Source organism: Vanellus vanellus, assembly GCF_965231255.1.
Source record: "Vanellus vanellus genome assembly, chromosome: 2".
NCBI lineage: Eukaryota > Metazoa > Chordata > Aves > Charadriiformes > Charadriidae > Vanellus > Vanellus vanellus.
This window is the reverse complement of record NC_138906.1, coordinates 88767769-88786631: the sequence shown is the minus strand read 5'-3', so window position 1 is coordinate 88786631 and position 18863 is coordinate 88767769. Positions and strand designations below refer to the sequence as shown.

At 39.5% G+C, this 18863-nt stretch overlaps 1 protein-coding gene across 1 annotated transcript in view; it reads left to right on the top strand.

Moving 5' to 3' along the window:
- Positions 1-18863, top strand: part of TRIO (trio Rho guanine nucleotide exchange factor) — a 259979-nt gene that overhangs the window by 203307 nt on the left and 37809 nt on the right. The gene's annotated exons all lie outside the window — the stretch shown is intronic.

Here is an 18863-nt window from a genome sequence, read left to right as displayed (position 1 = left end):
GCTGTCTTCAAAGTGAGAAGGCTCTTTTGCCTGGAATTCTTAAATCTTCATGAAATAGCCATTGACGAAATTTTCACCTGGGCACTTATTTTGTCACAGGTTTAAGTAACTGAGAAATGTCTTAAATTGCTGGGAGTCTGAAGGGCCTTTCATCAGTGCTTTGCTTTCAGAAATGAAGCTGATAACTGTCGTCTTTTTTGAAGGAAACAATATAAAATGTCTAGCCAGGAAAACTCATTTCTGCTTTACACAGGTAAGGTGACAAGAGAAACGGTTAATTTTTACTTTAAAAAAAAAAAAAAAAACAACTATTTTAAGTGCTGTCAAATGGTGTGGGTCAGTATATGAGCTTTTTTTCTTTGCTAATTTGATCAAAGTTGGGCTGGGGTCTACGAATACCGAAGTAGCGGGTGAAGGGGGAGGCAGCTCAGTGCTGCTGTGCAACACGCCATGCGGCCCAACCTCTCCTGCCCCGAGCTTGTGCTCTGTGCCCAGCTGTGCCTTTGCCTAAAGGTGTTCTCCACGCAGGTGTATTCTCGGCTGAAAAATGAAGGTTACCCGACTGGTGTGTTATTACCGAGGATGAGTTCCTACAACAAATGGCTGATGCGAGGAGCTGCAGGAAGAGATGTCTAGCAGCCAGGGAGGGCTAATGCAGGATAAGGCTCTGGAATACAAAAAACTTGCTGGAGTAAAAGGACAAAGAGAGCTTTGTGGTAGAGCCTGAAGTAAACTGTAGAAGGGCATTAATAGGCTGCTTGTTTGGGCTTAAAATTACATAGGTTGATACAGGTCACTGTCTCAGATGGAAATTGAGAATTGCGATATATCTTCAGGTGTTTAATCTAAGATGATAGTGTTACTAAATAATGGTCCCTGCACATTAAATTAAGAAATAGTGGTTTTGTGATGTAAAAGTAATTTCCCTTTTGCTTGTACTTGGTGGGAGAAGTTACGGGTCTAAGCTTTCAGTCTTGGACTGTAAGAAAGTTATAGCTATTGTATATGCTTTGAGAAGTTTTTCACTCAAATTCCCACCTCATAACCACAGTCACTCCGCAGCACCTTCATGGGGAGTCTGCTGTCTCCGCTCCACTGTTGCTGTGGAGCAACTGCTTTTTACAGTTGTATACATCAGACAACTGCGTACCTGTGACCCTTTCTTCTTAACCATTAACCTGTGAAATATTTTTTTATGTAGTGGTTCACATGGTCATTCTCTCTCCCCCAACACCTTGATTTACTTGTCAGATTTGTCTTCTGAGAAGAGAAAGGGCGAATGCAAACCCTGAAAATAATGGTGTTTGAGTAGGAACAGAACTTCATGCAACAGTACGCTACAAATGATGTGGTTCCCAGAGCATTTAAAATATCTTCCTGCATATATTATTGTTGCTATAAGGTCAGTCTACATGCAGTTTAAAAGCAAAACAAATCCAACCCAAACACAGTTTTATGTATAAATTTTGCTGTGTTTTATAAAGTCATAAGCATACATATGGTAGTCACTATTTCAAAGCTTTATTGATAACTTCACTAACGTTTTCTACATGTTAGTTAAAGATGTGAGAGTTTAACTACAATAAGAATGGCTGGATATTCTTTAGTATGCTTGATGTGCGTGGGAACTGTTGGGAAGTAGAGGAAAGGGATTGTTTCATTTATTTTTTTTTCTTACTCAACTAGAAACTAGAATCATTTTCAGATGTTCTACAATTTCGTGAAGAATAAACTAGCCTTAGTGGAAGTCTCACCATAGGTGGCAAACTATAAAGATCACTTATTCTGAAGAAAAAGTTTTTTTTCTTCTGCTGCTTTCCTGTCCCCCCGCCACTTAGGAATTCAATGTCATTTGAAAGTCATCTTGGGTCAGAAGAAAAATGTTCAGGAATCATAATTAATGGTTTCAGTGCAGGAGGCTATGGAGGAGGAACTAATTCAGAATTTGGGGTGGCTTTCCTTAGGAACATGAAGAAAGCAAAACTTTTGTCTCAGGTGGAGGATGAGCACAACTCTTTAATAGCGCAAACAAGATAACGTGTGTGTACCTAACTTGTGTTAAGTGCTAATGATAAACCTTCTTTGACTCCGGGACCTTATATTCAATCAGGTCCACATAAAATTCCTATTTATCCTTGCATTACATGCATTTGTTTGTGCTTTTATTATTGGCAACCCCCTCACTGCTTTATTTTCTTTTTTGCCCCTACATGCTTTTGTATACTACAGTATTGTTTGTTCAATCTCATTTTAGGGCTCCTTTTTCATGACAATCTGATGAACGCATTTCATTTCTGTTTTTAGAGAAATTTAATCCTTGCTTTGGCTTCATAGCTGTTTATCTATTTAGTGAATGTAGCTTTTTGTATGTCCTTTAAAATTACATGATGAGGTGTTCAGGGCAAGAAACCATCTTTTCTAGGTTTGTAAAGTGTTTAGCTAAAAAAAAAAGAAAAAACCACCATAAATGAATATTTATGGACAAATGTTTGTGTGGCATGTTAGGTGAAAAAATGCATAGATAAAAAATAAAATACACGCAGTTTCAGTTTACTGAGGAGGAAGACAGCTTGATGAACTAGAAATTTATCTTGCAGAATATGATCTTAGAGGTGAATAGATCTGAAATGGAATTTAAACCAGGGCAAGATCTTAAATGAATTTATCAAAAGGTGTGGATTTTCTAGTGTTTGGGGTTTTTTTTTATTTTTCACAAACAAGTCTCAAGAGATGATGAAGGTAAGGGCAGAATCTGTTGTTTGGTACAGATTTTGTAAAGGAAAATGGAAGCTCCAGGGCAAGTGCTAGGTAGTTTAGCTGACCGGAAAATGTCTGTCTTTATGGCTTTAGCTAAAGCATTAAAAACTAACTATGCACTGTAAAATAAAGAGAGGTGTTAAAGGTTGATTTTGTGCGTTCTGCTTACTATAAAGCTTTGTAGAGTTACTAGACTGTGTCTTTTCTGAAAGCTGAGAGGAAAAATCGCTGGTTTGCTGTATTTTTTAAGATCATCTTGAGCCTCGATTAGGGTAGTTACGGTAGAGTGTAATCTGCTGCATCTGGCTATTCCCACATGTGAATTTAAAGACTGGAACTGTGCTCAGTGAGTCAGAGGAGAGCATCCCTAGAAGAGAGGAGCTGCTCTGACGGCAGGGCAGGGGGCTAAACCAGACTGAGAAGATAACGGCGACTTCCTTAATCCGATGGCATTGCTTGTAATGTTATCTGGGTGAACATCTTCAGGAGAAGCTGTAACACATCTCTGGGGTTCGGGCGAATAGGTTATTTGTAAGCTCTGGGTATCGGAACAGCTGACTCCTCACCATGCCAAACAGGATTAAACAGACTGACACTCTGGGATCGCTTCACTCAGTAAATCCTACCTGCTGCGGCAACGGGCAGCCGAGTGGCTGTAAATACTGGATCCTGGATTTAGGTACAAGTGTATGAGATTGAGATAATGGGCTGGGAGGAGGCAGGTCGGTTGGTTGGGGAATGTTTTCAAATCTACATAGGAGTTTAGTAGGATGCTTTCTTTTCTTCTTCTCTCTCTGCTCTACTCTTCCCTCCCTCTGACCCCAGTCAAAAAATGCAGAGTATAACAGAAAGGACCTGTATGGGAAAGGGAGCAGTTATGGAAGGACTCTGCTCTGTAAAGTCCTGGGATGCTGTACAGTAAGCTCTTTCAGAAAAAGCATGTAAAATGTATGTGCTACTTTATTTATTTTTTTTTTTCAGTTAAACTGTGGAAATGAGAAATGTTAACTCTTGCTCTGTGAAATGTTATTAACGGTAGTAATTTGTTTTAAGAGCTTAGAAGAAATTTTCTTAGAATGCCACTACTAAACCAAAAAATCGTAGATTGTTTAATATCTAACACTTCTGTTAAATTATTGTTGAGAAGTAATGTTTTGGGGAATAGAGCTTGAAAGGAAAGGGTGGTTGGGAAATAAATTGGTCGGTGTGAAATTTATTTAGACATATCCTTGATTCTGAAATATAGTATGGAGGAAAGCTATGCTGTTTCCGTCTTGACTGGAGAAGCACAGAGGTTAGGATAGGGATGTTCATGTTGGACTCAGCTGTTGGGTCTTCTCCTCCTCCTCCCTTGTAATTTTAACAGGAAACAATATTTGTCCTTGGTATTTGGACTGCTGCTGCAGAACAAGTTCAATTCTCATACGTAACCGTCTGAAATGTCTGCAGGGTGCTAACCGCCGGTGTCTGGAACTGAGGCAGTTGTTGGGATACTTCCTTTTCAAATGCAACTTGTTTGCAGCGAGGTTCAAGTCTTACGTACCTGTTGCTGTACGCTTTGTGCATATACTTAAAAAAAAAAATAGCAGCAAAAGGCAAGTTATAATCTTATTTCGTTTATTAGTATCCAATCTGCTGTTACAGATGGGTTGCAAATGTGAAATCAAGGATGTAATGGAAAGTAATCTTATACGAGACATCTGAAGATAGGGTCGCATGTCAGTGGGGTGGTAGTAACTCTCAGTAGTTCCTTGAAAGATAACGGGGCATCAGAGTAGCAGCCAGAGGGAGTTACTGTTGTCAGGCTGTCATCTCTGCTCCCAGCGACAGAGCTCTGTTCTCAGAAAGCTGCTCCGTAGCCCCCAGTGCTGCGCAATCGCTTCCTAAAACCACAATTGTTCCAGTTTTTAGAAGTAAACAGGTACAGAGTATGTTGGAGGGAGGTGGAGGTGAAAGGAGTCGATTACAAATAATAGGCAGAATGCTTTGCAGCAAAATATTTTACAGCAAGTTCTCAACCAGAGCTGTGACTACCTAGTGCAGCTGGAGGTCTGTTAATGGCACGGCAAGAGTCTTTTCCCCTTTCTGTGGCTTTGCATTCTTCTCTCTTCACTGGAGCTCATTTGCTTCATTTTTTGAACTCTTGTTGCTGCAGTGGCTAGTCAGGCTCAAATCTATCTGGTTTTTGCTTCCAAAGAATTTTTAGAAAACATGTTTTTTGAAGTGCTGGATGTAGTCAATCCTGATCAGCGAGATGCTCTCCGTTATTACCATAAATTAAGATCATAGACATGTACAAAGTCTCGTTTGGCAAGCTTACATGATTTCACAAACATTCTTCATTGTTCTCTCTCTGTTTCTTAAAAACAGATGTCCATGTGTACAGACCATGTTGTAAGGAGGCTCAACAGCCTTTCATAATAGGGGAACAAAGCTTACTTGCTTGCCCCAGTGTAACTGTAGCTATGCATCTCTTGAACTGGAAAGAATAAAAATTGTATCTGTAATATTTCTGGCCACTGCAAACTGGCAATTTGGGATTTAGGTGAATATTCAGACTGTATTCTAGTGCATGGTTTTATTCATAGAAGACTTTAAGGTTTTGTCTTTGCTTAAAGAATTTTTAAGGACTTAAAAAGTTTGGTTTATTCTTCATTAAAATGTTAGAGTACGTACATGCGTAATTAACAATTATGTGTTCCTGTTTAATTAAATGGTCTGAGTTTTGTCCCCACTTATTCACAAAGTCTGAAGGAGGAAAAAATGCATTCAGATTTAGGGGAGAAAGAGAATAGGGCTTTGAGTAATGAATAGGCAAGAAACTCCTGAAATTAAATAAGTATTGTATTTTTGCCTTTTTCTGACATCAGTTGGAGAAAGCAGTGGTGATGGTAGGAGGAAACCAATTCTCATGGTAATTCCACCCATTCCTGTAACTTAAAAATGCTCTGCACTTGAGACAAGTGTGGATAAATATCGAAGTTGTTTATGGTTATCTGGCTGGAGAGAGTGTTGAGTAGTTTGCCTGGAACTGAATATTGGAAATAATAACATCTTTTTTTAGTTACCTTGTGAGCTAGAAGAAACAATAGGATGTATGTGTTTCAGTCCCTAAGTGGATCATGTGAGTCTATATTTCACTTGGGAAATCTGAGAGGCAAATCTCATGGATGAAATCCAGGAAATAAATCTACAAAACCAAAATTTATCCTGAAGTTATTAACCATCTGGGGGCTGGTTTGGAGGAGGAAAGGTGACTGTAGGAGTAGAGAGAGTTCTCATTTGGCTTTGAAGAAATACATTTATTATATGTGCAATAGATCGCTTAAAAGAATGTATATGAATCAAACTAGCTTTCTTTTTCCCCTTTCATAACATTTTATGGTATATCAAGCCTCAGAAATAATTCATCCATAAAACAGGATGCTTTTACTATAGAGTAATTGTTAGCAAATGGTGTCCAAGAGAGGATAAGAGGTCTCTGAGGACCGGACTCAGAGGATGCAGTGGGAGAGTCCAGTATTACTAATGGGTTGGTGTAATTCTTGGCGTAGATCCACCTCTACACTTTGAAAGTCTATTCTTTTAAAATACAGATGGAAGCTGTTAAGTATGTGCTGTGTGTGCTTTTCCATCTCCACCAAGAGCGTGCAACAAAAATCCGCCTGAAACTGAGCTCACGTATCGGCTATATAGTTACATGTGCAAAGGTACTACTCTCCTGACCTGTATGTCCTTCCTCGCTGCTCTTGCAGCGTGGCTTTTTTGAATGCTTAGGCTGCAGGACTTGCAAGAGAGGGAGCTGAAGGTGCTGTTTCTTGGTTAGTAAAAACTGAACTATGTTTCAGGTACCGCCAGCTTATTTACCCTGGGCTTGCATGTGGCATCCAGCTGCTTCTCTTGTGTCAACGCCAGCACTCATGCAGGCAGCCAGACCAGGGAATTGATCCGGCAGAAAATGCTATACCCCTCCCTCCTGCCCTCTCTCCCCCCCAAAAACCAAAGTTTTCAGGTGTAGGAGCTTATGCAAGAGAGATACTGATGTCCTTTCATAACTGCCATCCCTACTCGTGAACCTAAAGATTTGAGGCTTAGGTTTTTTTGCTCTGAGCGAGCTGGTAAGATCTACAGTTATCCATCGTTACGTCTGAACTACTTCTAAGTTTTCTCTCCTATAATTCAGATATAGCTTTTCAGTCACTTGAAAATGCCATATTTTCATTCATGTAGCTGTCAGGTGGGTTACCTGCTTTGTGAAATAAGCCAAGACTGAGCAGCAGTGCAGAACAGATGTGTGTATGGAGTTAGCCTCAGGCAGCCTTCTGCCTCCAATCCTTGGAACTCTGCTCCCTGCACTCCAGTGCTTTCTGCTCTGACCTTGTATAAGTACTGCATGAAAACGGAGTCATTTAAAATGAGTCTGTTACCCCCAGCTCCATCTCAAACCAGCTACTCGGCTCCTAGTTTTAAAAACTTTTGAAAGATGTAAAAGGAAAATGTATGCTTTTCCTGAAGGAAATGTTGTTAGGTTTATAATGCAAACTTCACGTAATAAGGATTTGTGACTCCGTTTCTGTAATAAGAAGAAAACACTTTCATATGAGCATTTTTGGATTTTGCTACGATAACTGTATCCCTGTATATCACTAGTGAAATACATTCAAAACATTAAGCAGAACAAGAACTTACAGATTTAACCTCAAAAAAGATGATGGGAAAACGAGTAGTCGGTACCAAGAAGACTTCCTAGAGAGAGAGAGACCAGAAGGATTGTTGATAAAACTTTGAAAAGAAGGGTGAAGTTTGATTACCTACCAGGAAAAATATGGCTGTCTCTTTACCTTCTTTTCACATCTCTCGGTGCACACCTGTAACTAAACATCTGATGCATACAGTTTTGTATCACAGTCAAGAACCTGCATTGAATGGATGGGCTTAAACTGAGCAAAGCAGAACTGCCTCAGCTCGTATTTCAATTTAATTTTCCTCTTGCTATGCTGTACCTCTATTTTAGACAAATTACTTCATTGAGGCAGCAGCATAAGAATGAGCTATCACCTTACATAATGAAAGTTGCCTCTAGGTGCTCATTGCGAGACTAGTAATGAACAATGTGTTCATAATCTGCCTTTGAATGTGGCTACAAGCAGCTGCAACTATCCATTGAATTTGCTCATCAACGCTTGCGCTAACTCTCCTTTAGCGGAGGTAATGAGAAGAACAGAATTTAAGTGATGTAAGTGTATTTCATATTACTTTGAAAAGACAACATCAGTAATGTAACAATGCTGTAAGGATTGGTTTTCCTCACAGAGAAGAGTAAAGTATGTTTATTAAACCACTTACGTTATTTTTTTTTGTTTGTTTCCTGGCATTTGAGCATGGGATTGGACACCTCCAGTCAAACTTCTTGAACGAGTGGTTAAAAAAAAAAACAACAACATATCCAACTACATGGGGTAGTTTGCTCTATGAAAAGAGCTTCATCAAGATCCATCCGTCTAGATGCACGGTATGAAGTGCTAGGGACTTGATGAAAAGAAGACATGTTTTTTCAGTAGAAAAAGAAATAGAAGCTAATTAAATCCTGTATCTTGTTTCCTCCACAAAACTTTTTTCCCCTAAATTTAGGCTTATGGTTGAGTCTATAACTTAAAGAAGATCATTTACTGTAACAGTATTGTTGTGTACACGTTATTATTGATACCAATTTCCCTCCTCCTTCCCCCAGCTTTGTGTCTAATCAAAGCAAGTAATAAGAATTCTAGTTTATTGCTGTTCAAAAGAAGTGCATTAGCTCTTTTTCTTTCCCTTTTTGTTTTCTTTTGATTCCTACTTCCAAACCAGTTTTGGACAGCTCTGCCATGATCCTATCACATGATTTTCTTGTGGCCACTTAGGTAATATTAGATGGATGGGAGCTGAGGAACGAGTCAAGGAATTGAGGTTTGGATGACTGGGTGGGCAAGGCGGTTCACAACACCTTCCTCCTGAGCCTTTATTGGGAATAATTGAAGGAAATAAAACCAACAGAAAAGTTGCATGGCAAAATGTAGCGCTTTTTTTGTGTATGATGTGATGTGGGCTTGATCGTGCCAAAGAAAATTCAGTACTGCATATGTTATTCCTGAAGAGACTGTAATCAAGTTAACGAACACGGCAATGATGGATTCAGTTTTTACTATTCAGTGTATTTTAATTGCACATTGAGATAAAATGTCACCTCTTCCATTAATTTATAGTTATCTTTTTTTAAAATATATCTATACCGAGGAGCTCTTTCCCTTTTAACTCAGTCTTTATTGATTGACGAAGTTGTGGGGGAGTGTCTTCCCCTTTCCTAATCCCTTAAAATACTTCATCCTGAAAAGGCATCCGTGCAGAAGTTTGCCATTATGAATTTCAATAGCTATCTGCTAGTCAATCTTGACTGTGAGTCTGTTAAAAAAAAAAAAATTATATTTCCAGTGTGACTGACCTTTATTAAAATCATGTGTGCTCTCATTGCACTGCTCAGGTTACATGTCCATCTGAAGACAAAAAGCTTAAAACCAGTTCGGTTTCCAATCACTGTAATCTAAGACTGCTCTTGATAATGCAGTTATTGAGGTGGGACTGAATGCGGAGGAAGCTGTCTGTCATCACCTACAGTCATGTAGTTATGCAGTGTGGAGGCCGATAGCAGTGGCATGGCTGCAAGGGCCTGACTCTGCTCGTTAATACTCCAGGCAGTGTGTGCACTGAAAAATTCAACATCTTACACTGCCAAGCAGTGTTAGTACAATTATTTTCTATAGCAATCACTGATATCAATTAGTTGGATATGATGGAAACATCTTTTTTATACAGGAATTTTGGAAGACCAATTTTTGTTGCTGTTTTAGCCGTTCCGTCTTCCCTCCCAATTCCTTTAATTACTTTCTCAATTTATTTTTTGAGGGCTGCAGCAGTATAACATTTGGAAAGAGAAAATGACCAAAGTTATTGAATCGCCCCAAAGCTAAACGATAAGAGTGTATTATTATTAAGCTTATGGCAGAGTTCCTAACTTGAGATTGATGTGTTTGTACAGCTGTTGCTAAAGCTGTGGCTCCAAACAATCGCTAGTTGTTCTAATGAACTCTTCTGCTTTGAATCAAGAGGATGGGGGAAAAGGAAAAAAGACTGTTAAAATTGCTGTTGGATTAGTATGTGTATTTAGGTTAACATGTAACTGCAGTAGGTGAAGAGAAGAGGAAACAAGTATTTTTTTTAATGCAAGTAGTCTAATAACTTGGGGTTTTTAAACAAATAACATTGGATAAAGTCATTCTTTCTTATCGTTTGTTATTGTAGCTTGATACCAGCACTGTGTACTGTGTCTTTATGAACTTTAGTAATACTCCTGGAGATATGCTTAGCAATTTTTATTAGTGTCTATTCTTTGTGTTTCAAAGTATGTTTATTGACTCTTGTCATATATTCTCTAAGTTTTACTAGAGAAGTTTTGGAGGCTTTCTCATGTGTTGGAAATTTTTAAGGCGTTTGGAAAAGAGAGAATAAAATAGATTCACTTTCATCTCCTAGAGACCGCTCATTTGTAACTACATGGCAGAGGTTATACTTGCTTAATTTTTTTCAAACTTCTGGAAAAAAGAAAAAAATAATAATGTTGTCTTAGCGTTTCATGCTGATTTTATGTATGCTTGGGTTTTGTCTTCATAATTGTGAAGGGTTTTTTTATCACTTACATAAGGGTAGTGGAAGCTAATTTCCTCCCTATCCATGTGCATATTCTCAATTTCAAAAGTGCACCAGTAGAACTGTGCATCCCTTATTTCCTTTTGAGATCAGACTTGCTCCAACTTGCTGCCGATAACCTAGTTCGTATGCAGCCTTTTTGTTGGAGTAGTGGAAGGTGTTTTAAAATCTGCAGGGGATAAATTCCTTCCGTTGGGATGCTCTGCGTTGCTGAGCTTTTGCACAGGGAAGCATGAAATGTGTCGCTTTAAATAACGTCTGTGATCGTGATTCTCCCTGATGCAGCTTCTCCAGACCTGCTTCTCTCTCTCCCTTCCCCCACGTCTTTCTCTGCTTTCAGTAGAGCCGAGGACTTGCTGAATGCGTCTTCTTTTCCCTTTGGTTGGCTGTTCTCTTATCTATGTTGAAATGGACGTTTTTGTTTCATATCTGTTCACGTCTTCCGCTTCTGGACTGATGCACACAGCGTATCAGACAGGCTGCTGCGCTGCTTCAGAGCTGTCTTTCTAGGACTGGCATTTATTTGTATCCATTTCCTAGGGAAAAATAATTTTGCAGCAAAAGCTTAAGTAGCAGATGATAAAACCGTGCAGCTCAGTGCCAGATGAGTGAAAATGGATTGTGCGGTTGCCCCAGTTAAAATCTGAAGCTGCTTATCACAAATCTTGTGTCAATAGTGGTTCCCATTTGTAGTATGTGACGTACAGCTCTCCACCGAGAGCAGAGCCACATCTTTGCTGCTAACCTCACCCAGCGTGGCTCTTCAAAAGTAGGTTGCACACAGCATGCATGAGACAAATAGCTTGTCAACAGTCAGCAAAACTCTCTGTCTAGTGTCTGAAGCGCCAGCGCTGCCTACGAGGCCCAGGCCCAAAGCTTCTGCCTTCGCCCTTTTCCTTCTTTGGCTCAGAGCTCGCTTCTCCCCACCAGCTAGCTGCTTGGTTTTGTTACAGGCAGTGAGTGCTGTAACTTGGAGCAGTTGGAAGGAAGCTGATGCTGCCAGCTCCCGCGGCTTCAGGAGCTGTGTTGTGCCCTCAGCCAGCTTCTTGTGCCGAGATCTTAAACTAAGGAGCAGCAGCAGTGGCGGCGAGAGGCGAGGGGTTATGGGCAGCTCTTCTCCAGCTCAGCCTAGCGTGGCGGCAGTGGCCCCGGAACACAGTCCTTCCTGGCATTCACCGCTCCTCCTGCATCCCTTCTTCTGGAGGGAGGAGTGGATGAGCCGTGCCTTCATCTGATCTTCTGCTTCGGTCATCCTAAAGTAGTCGGATATTGCTGATGCTAGGCGTCTGGCAAAAATCACAGATAAATAAGACTTTTTAAAATATACGTGACTGTAGTAAAGCTCCAAAACACCCACACTTTGAACATGGATGATGTAGCTGAGACTTTGTGAAACATCTCCGTGAGAAATTGATCTTGAAAGCTACTGTATTTGAAGGCAAACAGGGAAATTACATTGGTGCTGTGGGAAAATTTGCTTTCTAATATAGAAAAGCAGTATTTCTCTTATTTTCTTTCTTTGTTTGCACTGAAGAACTTTCACAACTACTTAATGAAAGAAAAGTGTCACCTTAATATTCTTAATTACATGGTATGTGTCGGCCCCTATGAGGGAGTTAAATGTGTGTAACTTCAATCTGTCCGTGAAAATCTTGCCTACTGTAGTTCTGCAGAGCAAACAATGTTATGTGCTCCTTCATGGTGATGTAAAATGATACCATATATCAGGAGGCGCAGGTGAAGAGCAAGAGGTAACTAACTGATGGTCCCAGCTGGTCCAGAGAGACATGCGGAGATAGTGCAAGACAAGGAGAAAACTTTGCCTGAAAATTAGAACATGGGCTTCTCTTCATTAGCGCTTACGCAAAAGCATGCAAGCCCCTGTGCAATTAGTGGTTAGTAGAACTACACCACCACCACCACCCCCTTTCTAGCAGGAGATAATTGTATTAAAATCATCAGGGCACTTGCTTTGATCTGTAGAGAGGTTAGAGAGGGTGGCTCAGTGCACAGGCATAAAGTGAGAACTTGACTGAGAAACAGTGCTAAGTGACATAAATCTGTCCTTGGCATGTCCTGCCAGGCACGTGGCTGTACCTGTCTTCAAATCTGAGCAAACAGGTGGTCAAAAGAGTGGAGTTGAGATCATGTTGCCTGTTATAATATAAGCTGTGTACAGGGAAGCTGAGTTTTAATCTATTAAAAGCTTGTGGTTTTCACAAATCGGGAAACTAAACTTCAGCAGTGTGAGTAACTTTTAATACTTCCTACTCGTGACACAAGGTATAGCGCTCTCCAGAAATAGGAGAGAATTGCAGCTTATTGTGGTGCATTTCATTCTTTGCAAAGTACACTCTTCCCTTCTGTAAATGCTGCCTTGTGCTTGTAGTAATACACAAGATGTAGGTTTGGGGTTTTGTACTCCTGTGGTCTGAATTCCAGGGAGCACAAACAGAACTACTTCTGTTAACCTGGGAAAGTTTTTTCTGGCACAGTATTGTACCTTCTTCCTGCTTAAAAAAAAAAAAAAAAAGGGGGGGGGGGGGGGAGCAAGGGAGCAGGGTGGCGAGAGAGAGATTTTTTTTTTCTGTCTAAATTTTGTTGGTGTTCAGCTCCTAGATAGCGGTTGATGTGTTCACAGCTCTCTGTACAAGCTATAATGCATGTGAAATTATTTAAAAGTTTAAACGTAAAACCTTGATTTTACATTTACGGGGTGGGAAAGCAGGAGAGGATATTAAAAAGAAAAATAATTATAAAACAGTAATAACATAAGTGTATTAAACCCTTCAGGCATATGCCACTAATTTTCTAACTCAAATGAACAGTATGTTCTTTTTGCCCTTAATCAGAGATTTTCTTCATTCTATTCTGTAGTGCTGTTGCAAATATGTCTGTTGGATGACTTTCCTCAATTTCAGAAAGACCTTTGGAAGTTAAGATGACAGTGTCTGTCTTGGGAGGAGGGGTTTGGTTTTTAATTGCCAACATGCTTGTGGGGCAGCTTAGTATCTCATTAAGAGAAGCTGAAGAGTATCTAGCCTCAAGCTTAGAATTCCAGTCTATCTGATATTAACATGATCGGGTTTTGATGACTTGGAAGACTTAATTATTGAATACATTTAAATCCAAGTGCTCTGGCCTAGTGCCTGTGTCAGTCAAAATTAATACAGATAACTCACTAATCAGGGAAGATATACTAAGGAGTTGAACTCATTGTCTATTCACACACTGAAAATATTACAAATTGTGTTTCAGCATAGTGCGTAACTTGAAATATAAGGCAGGAAAGGTTTGCTGACCAGGGATGAAGAATGAGTGTGTTGGTTCCACTCCAAACACAAGTGTGATTGAAGGATTTTCCTTTGTGTATTGAGTGCTAGCTTTCTGCATTTTGTGAAATTTTTTTGAAGAAACTAGTTTAATGAAAATTAATCCACTATCTCTATATCATAAGTGAAAGTCATGCTCCCCAAAGGGCATGGTGGAAATTCCCCATTTGCGAGTCTGATAAAGCTCAAGCTGCATTGTCTTTAATGGTGGCTTGTTAAAGTTGAAACACATCTAATGCCTTTTGATGTATACTCCAGTATTGGTTTACAAAAAATACGCAGTGAGGGCAGTCTAAAGAGGATACCCAGCAGGAGAGAAATAAAATACATACACATACAAAAGTATCTGAATGGTCTTGTACATGGTGGATTGATAGCCTGTTACTTCAAAAGCAGTTCCCAGGCAAAAACTGTGTGTCTGTGTCCACAAATAAAATAAACCTCGCACTCTTTTTTTTTTTTTTTTTTTTCAAGCTTTCCCCATCTCATCTAATAGCAAATGATGACTGTGTACACAGGCAGAGATTTATGGGCTTTTGCCATTAGACCCTTGTAAACTATTTTTGTTTCATCTGATGGTACATTGACTTGGCTCAGATTGGGGCATGTGTGTTTTTTGTAGGTAGATACGGGCTTGGGAGATCACTGAACTCTACCTGTTTCCAGTTTACATATTAAACTTGTAAGTGCATCACTGTAGATCATTCTCTCTGTGGTTTGAACCAACAAGCAGCTCTCATCCCCAAATATTCCTAATGTACCTGCATCAAATCTTACTGATCAGCTGGTTAATTGCCCTGTGTGACGGGTTTTGTAGGCACTCTGCTCCTTAAAGTCTGTGGTGGAGGGTAGGTCTGCAGTGGCAGTTTGACATGCCGGTTGGGGTTATTAGGGTTGCTTCGCTCCATTTTTCACACCTTGCCCCATCCTCGTTTCATAGTCCAGAGATGGTGAAATGTTTTTATTTTAAGTTTTGCAGCATTTTGGGATTAGAGATGCAGAACAGGCATCAGACAGGCTCGGTTTGATTCCCTAGGTTAGGAAGTCAGGTTTTTGTAGCCCCTTGCTCTCCTTGTAAATACTAAAACGCTAAAAACGGCAATATGGAAATAGTTAATATGAAACAGAGTCTTTCGAGTCATCAACTAGCTTAACATGGCTGATTTATTTTTTAGGGGAAAAAAAACAGTTTATTAATCACAGATGTGCATGTTTCTAGTGTTAAGAAAGCTGGGACTAGAATGAGAATTCCCATTTCCCTTCCAGTTTCAAAAATTTGCCTGTTTGTTGGAGGTAACTTTATCTTCTAGTTTAAGGGGGTCAGAGCCCATGCTGCCTGCCCTTTTTCTGTCGCTTCAAAAATATATTTATGGACTCTCGTGAACTCTCTGACCTCACCACCAGAGCAACATATGTGGGTTTTGCTTCGAGAGAAATGGCGGTTAAATGCCTTCATTTCTTATTGTGGCTATGAATTATAAAACAAAGCCCATCCATTAGGGTGTTTTTTTTTTTAAATACTTTATTGAATTACAAAGCAGTCTCTACTTGTGCAAATAGTGATTTTATTAAATTTGATGGTTTCTTGTTGGATTGGTATTGCTGTGTGTGATGGTTATATGTACGCTATTTTTTTTTCTCTCCAAGATGGCCATCTGTTGCATTTATCTTTTTCTAAAAGGGAATCTGACACTCGCTAGAAAGTTTACTGTACTAGAAACACAGTTGGAGTTAGCATACCCCAAATTTATTCCATCTGTTTTGGTTTTAAAAGTCCGTGTTGTTCTTGGTTTAATTTTGAATACTCCTTTTTCCTCTTCGCATGTTTTTAGCGATAAATTATTCTTGAGCAACCCTAGAAAAACAATTTGCAATGTAGTCATAAAGGAAACAAAGCCAATGTAGTGAAAACATTCCCAAGCATGGTAATCAATCAAACCAAATCTGTATCCCTCATTATGTAGATAGAAGTAGTATATAGTGATGGGGCAGGGGAAATAAGACACACCCGGGTGGCTGTTCTCATAGCGAAGGTGAAAGGTCTTTCTGTGCACTTGAAAATGCCTGTATTGGATATCGATATTCCCTAATGTCTGGGTATGGCAATGCATCTACTTAAATATATGAACTTGAGCACCTAGGTTTTTTCATGACTGGGCTTTAGTATTGTCTCCTCAGGAAGCGGATGGGAGTAAGAATTGGAGAATCTGGACCCCAATCAGCTAGGATGGGATGGGAAAACGGACTGTGAAGGGTCCCACTGGGAAAATACTGGTGTGGAATATTTGTAGTGAGTATTATCATTGACTTACAAGGTTGTAGGGATGTTTTCTGCAAATTTAAAGAGGGACAAAAAAATTGGGTCTGATCTCTGAAGAGGCTAGTGGGTTGATATTCTGTTCAGGTTAACACTGGTGATTTTAAACCTCTCGTTTTTCTTTTTTTTTTTAACACCCTTTTTAATAAAATTTTATATATAAACTGAAGTGTTTATGGCAACGCAATATTTTTTTTCATTTAAAGCTTTTCCTTCTCCCTCCATGCTTTCATGCTTTAAAGGGCAAAGTAGAACAGTGCTGTCGTTTTGGTGGACTACTTACACTTTGTCCACTTTTATGATTCCCTCAAGCCCTAATATTACTTCAATAAGTGCTTCATATTAAATCATGCAGAAGAGAAGATGAGAAGCAGTTACATGCTGCACGCCAAATGAAAACTAATGCTGTGTGGGAGGATATGGCTAAAGTATGTGCTGCGAAACATGTCTGGCTAACATTGTTGTGTCTCTTAGATCTCTCCACTTGAGCAGAGTGGATGTATTTCTTCCTGCTCTCTTCCCTCCTGCCCACAAACTCTTGGCCGACTTGAGTTCAGTGTAGAAGTGGTACAGCAAAAGTTCAGTCAGACAAAAATACTCGTCTCCCCCAGTTTCAGGGGCTCTGCGCTGTACTATCCAGTTTTACAAGAAATTTGGTAGTTGGTAAGTGTTGATTGTGGGAAGGGTGGGTGAGAATTAGAGGAGGTGGAACAGAGGTTTTATAAAAAGAATAATGGGTTTATTAACTGCAAGCATGTTACACGCTTAGGGATAGGCATGTTTATGTAAAAGTAAATCTTACGCAATCAGTTACTGTACCGCCACACTGCCTTTTTCTTAGAAAGGACTAATTGGAAAGAAATGAAACAGATACAAAAATACAAAACAGTACATGGTGAGCTTCTGCGAAGGCTTAATTGCCTTTTTTATATATATATAAAAACTAGTGAATGTGCTCTGTTTTATTTGTATGGAAGGAACTTGTATGACAAAAATATATACAAACGAAAGAAAAACTTGGCCTAGTGATTGTAACATCTTCAAGCTTGGGAGTCTTGAAAACAAAGTATTTAGTTTGTGCTTTTAGAGACTTACAAGAACATCAGCCCTGTTTTCTCTTCTGTGTTCCACTAGAAGAGTGGCAGAAGGTTATTTATTGATATACATACCCATCAGCCGATGATTGCTGTGATTTCTGAAACAAGGTGTTTGATAAAAATTAAAAGATGCATGATAGAATAAAGGTAAAGTTGAGTTTGGTGAAAGAGAAGTAAACTAATTTCTTACAGAGGTTTATTAGGAGATTGTTTGGATTCCTGTGGAGAGCTTGCAGATGGTTGGAAGTTGTGTTTGGAACTTTTTAATAAGCAGACCCCTTCTTTTTATTAATAAAGTAAAAAAGTCTGTTGTGATGTGGATGCTGATGGCTAGTAGGTTTGCTTTTCTAACGTATGTGCTGAGGACCCTGAAGCAGTAATCCGGGGCCTTGAGGGATACTCAGATGGCAAGTTGAAGACCACTGTTGTAATTAATTTCTTCCTTATGTTTCCTACTTCAACAAGAAAATAATGTGGTAATTCTGTAGCGCTGCTGTCCCCAGATTTAGAGACAAAGCTGACTAGTGTGAATCTGCATCTCCTTTTTGGTGGTACCCATTACTTAAAGCCTTGAAACCAGGTTGATGAGATAGCAGGAAGTCTCCTTACCTGTGTGCAGCACAGCTACAACTGTGGCTAGAAGATAATTCTGTAGATAAATCCTGATTCTGAGGGACTTGCTTTAAACTGTTAGCAAGTGGCTTGTTAGACTGAAATGCTTTATTAAGTTTGTTTATCTTCTGTTTTATGGAAACATGATGAAAGTGGTGGTTAATAGCAATTATTATGTAGGTTTTCGTACAGTATAAGCTACAGGAGTTCTTGGCATCAGAGCTTAATGGTCACATGACATTTGGGATTTATTAGAATAAAGAAAAATCTTGACTAACAGTCTGATCACAATTTTGGATTCCAAGAAAAAGATGCCCTTTTTGGAACAGCTTGAACAGCGAAGGAAGAGTCCTAACTTCTTATATTCACATTTTATGTCTCTCCCCATCTCAGTTCAAAGCCATAATTTGCAGTTAATACTCTATGGAAGCAGAGCTGGCTCACATACTTGTGCGTAGATCCAAGGCATTTGGGTGTTTACAATGAAGTGTATTGCTACATCAGTGTGACCATCTTATTCTACAAAATTCAAACTACCTCTGGTCAGACTGGCAATATGCCTCTTACGGAAATGCTGCCAGAAGAGGTGACCTGAACATCTGTGTCAAGCTTCAAGAAGGAACACAAGCACTGCATTTAATTCCCAGCAGTAGAAACATTCAACAAAACATTATTTATGTCATCCTTATGTAAACTATCTATCTACAAAAGTGCACACACGGGCTGGGGGGGCGGGGGGGGGAATATCTGACAACCTAGGAGAGTCTTGTTAATACCCTAGTGGTAGATAATATTCATAGGAGTGGTGTTACGAGAATGTGTCCACAAAGAAGTATGGCTTTAGGAAAAGAGAATTGCTCTAGGGAAAAGCATTGTGCTGCATGGGGAAAAAAGAAATGTAATCTTGCAGTATCTAACCAGTGGGTGTTTATCATAAGCATACAGTTCAGTTCGAGTGACAGGAGCCTCAGTGGGAAAGTAGTATTGCCCTCATGCACGTATAACTTT